This window comes from Rhinolophus sinicus, linkage group LG02, assembly GCF_036562045.2.
Source record: "Rhinolophus sinicus isolate RSC01 linkage group LG02, ASM3656204v1, whole genome shotgun sequence".
Classification (NCBI taxonomy): Eukaryota; Metazoa; Chordata; class Mammalia; order Chiroptera; family Rhinolophidae; genus Rhinolophus; species Rhinolophus sinicus.
The window spans coordinates 140,281,557-140,284,901 of record NC_133752.1 but is presented as its reverse complement, the minus strand read 5'-3'; the positions used below and the strand labels follow the sequence as shown (position 1 = coordinate 140,284,901).

At 37.1% G+C, this 3,345-nt stretch overlaps 1 pseudogene; it reads left to right on the top strand.

Annotated features, from left to right (window-relative positions):
- The first annotated feature begins 250 nt into the window (after nucleotides 1–250).
- Nucleotides 251–1,745, top strand: LOC109440112 (E3 ubiquitin-protein ligase XIAP; annotated as a pseudogene).
- The last annotated feature ends 1,600 nt before the right edge of the window (nucleotides 1,746–3,345 follow it).

The following is a 3,345-nucleotide window of genomic DNA, read 5'->3' as shown; positions in this document are numbered from 1 at the left end:
AAGAAGACCTCCACAGGGAAAACTGTAAAATTTTATTAAGAGATATAAAACACCCCTTGGGCTCCACGTTGCAGGGGAAGGCCACCCCCGCCTGGCACGGGTGCCCACCAGGGCTCCAGGCCCAGGTTCCTGGGACTGACAATGGAAGGCGTGGGCGGGTGGGCACCAACTTGAACCCCATAACCACTAAGGTAAAGAAAGAAGTCATTGGGGGCCATATCAGGTGGACAAACCCTATTTTCAAGAGAAGATGACTTTTAACAGTTTTGAAGGATCTAAAACTTGTGTACCTGCAGACATCGATAAGGATGAAGACTTTGTAGAAGAGTGTAATAGATGAAAAACTTTTGCTAATTTTCTAAGTAGTAGTCCTGTTTCAGCATTAACACTCGCACGAGCTGGTTTTCTATATACTGGTGAAGGGAGACACCGTGCGGTGCTTTAGTTGTCACGCAGCAGTAGATAGATGGCAACATGGAGACTCAGCAGTTGCAAGACACAGGAAAGTATCCCCAAATTGCAGATTGATCAGTGGCTTTTATTTTGAAAACAGTGCTGCGCAACCTACAAATCCTGGTGTCCAAAATGGTCAGTACAGAGCTGGAAATGATCTGGGAAACAGAAATCATTTTGTTTTAGACAGGCCATCTGAGACTCATGCAGACTATCTTTTGAGAACTGGACAGGTTGTAGATATGTCAGACACAATATACCCAAGGAACCCTGCCATGCGTAGTGAAGAAGCTGGATTAAAGTCATTTCAGAACTGGCCAGAATATGCCCACTTAACCCCAAGAGAGTTAGTTAGTGCTGGGCTCTACTACACAGGTGTTGATGAGGAAGTGCAGTGCTTTTGTTGTGGTGGAAAACTGAAACATTGGGAACCTTGTGATCGTGCATGGTCAGAACACAGGCGACACTTTCCTAATTACTTCTTTGTTTCGGGCCGGAATATTAATATTCAAAGTGAATCTTATGAGTCATGAGCTCTGGTAGGAATTTCCCAAATTCAACTAATCCTCCAAGAAATCCAGCCATGGCAGATTATGAAGCACAGAGCATTACTTTTGGGACGTGGACATACTCAGTTAACAAGGAGCAGCTAGCAAGAGCTGAATTTTATGCTTTAGGCAAAGGTGATAAAGTAAAGTGCTTTTCCTGTGGAGCAGGGCTAACTGATTGGAAGCCCAGTGAAGACCCTTGGGAACAACATGCTAAGTGGTATCCAGGGTGTAAGTATCTGTTAGAAGAGAAGGGACAGGAGTATATAAACAATAGTCATTTAACCCATTCACTTGAGGAGTCTATGGGAAGAACTGTTGAAAAAAACACCACTAACTAAAATAATTGATGATAACATCTTTGAAAATCCTATGGTACATGAAGCTGTACGAATGGGGTTCAGATTCAGGGACATTAAGAAAATAATGATGGAAAGAATTCAGAAATCTGGGAGCAACTATAAATCAGTCGAGGTTCTGGTTGCAGATCTAATGAATGCTCAGAAAGACAATATACAAGATGAATCGAGTCAGACTTCATTGCAGAAAGCGATGAGTACTGAAGAGCAACTAAGGCTCCTGCAAGAGGAGAAGCTTTGCAAAATCTATATGGATAGAAATATTGCTGCTGTGTTTATTCCTTGTGGACATCTGGTCACTTGTAAACAATGTGCTGAAACAGTTGATAAATGTCCCATGTGCTACACAGTCATTACTTTCAAGCAAAAAATTTTCATGTCTTAATCTAACTCTATAGTACGCGTGTTATGTTCTTATAAACCTGATTGAATGTGTGATGTGAACCATCTTTAAGTAATCAGCATTGAATTCCATTAATGTTTGCTACCAAATAGAAAAAAAATGTAAACTGCAGTGTTATAGTTGGCAATCTAAAATTTGAATTTCTGGATTTCTCGGGATATTAGTTGTATTATCTATCCTTTTTTTTAATGTTATTTAATTGAAACCCTAGACTAAGAAGTATCATACTGTAATTGATCACATTGTATATTTGTAGTACACTGACTTAGCTTTTAAGTGTAGGTGAACTAATCAACTGAATTTTTCATTCTTTTCAGATAGGCTTAACAAAAGGAGCATTCTGTATAAATGTGGAGATTAATCTCCTTAATCACATAACTTGTGTGAAAAAGGAATGAACAGTCCCACACTGGTGGCAAGATAGAGATTATTTTTAGATATTTGTATTTTCGGATTCTGTCCATTTTCTTTTAAAATTATACACACATACTTGGGTGGATAATTTTTTAAAAAATGACTTTACCGTTGTTAAAAGGGTATTTAATGATAGAATCTCATCTAGCCTACATGTACTGACATGGAAAGATGTCAAAGATATATTAAGTATAAAATGCAAGTGGTAAAACCGTATGTATTGAATGAGCCAAATGAAGGTGTGTGTTTTGTACATGTATAGAACAAAAGATTTGGAAAGATACGCACCAAACTGTTAAATGTGGTTTCTCTTGAGGGGGGTGGGGGGTGGACCCCAGGGCGGCTTTCACACTCTACTTTTTTCATTTTGTTCAGTTGAATTTGTTGCAAGTATGTGTTGCTTTTGTAATCATAATTTTTAGAAACTATTTTACTAATTTAAAGGTTTAGGCATGTTCAAATGCCTGCAAAACTACTTATTGCTCAGCTTTAGTTTTTCTAATCCAAGAAGGCAGGGCAGTTAACCTTTTTTGGTGCCAATGTGAAATTTAAATGTCTTTATGCTTGTCCTGCTTTGTGGATAAAAAGTATTTCTGAGTGGTAGTTTTCTGACAGGTAGACCATGTCTTCTTCTCTTGTTTCAAAATAAATATTCCTGATTTTGTAAAATGAAATATAAAATATGACACAGATTTTCCAATTAATTAGTAAGGATTCATCCTTAATCCTTGCTAGTTTAAGCCTGCCTATGTCACTTTACTAAAAGATCTTTGTTAACTCAGTATTTTAAACATCTGTCAGCTTATGTAGGTAAAAGTAGAAGCATATTTGTACACTGCTCGTCGTTATAGTGAAAGCTTTCCATGTTGAGATTCTCATATCATCTTGTATTGTAAAGTTCCGTGTGAGTTTTTACCTGTAGGATGATTAAGATGTATATAGGACAAAATGTCAAGTCTTTCCTCTCGCTAACTTCTTTTGTTTTCTTGACTAGTAGTAGTAGTAGATACCTCTGAAATAAATGTCCTCTCAAGATCCTTAGAGACATCTTGGAAATTATAAAATATTGACAAGAAAAGAATAGATGTTTAAATATTAAAGATAAAAATAAAACTTGAATAAGAATTAATACAGATTTAAAAAATGGAAGTTTAAAAATGCTTCATAG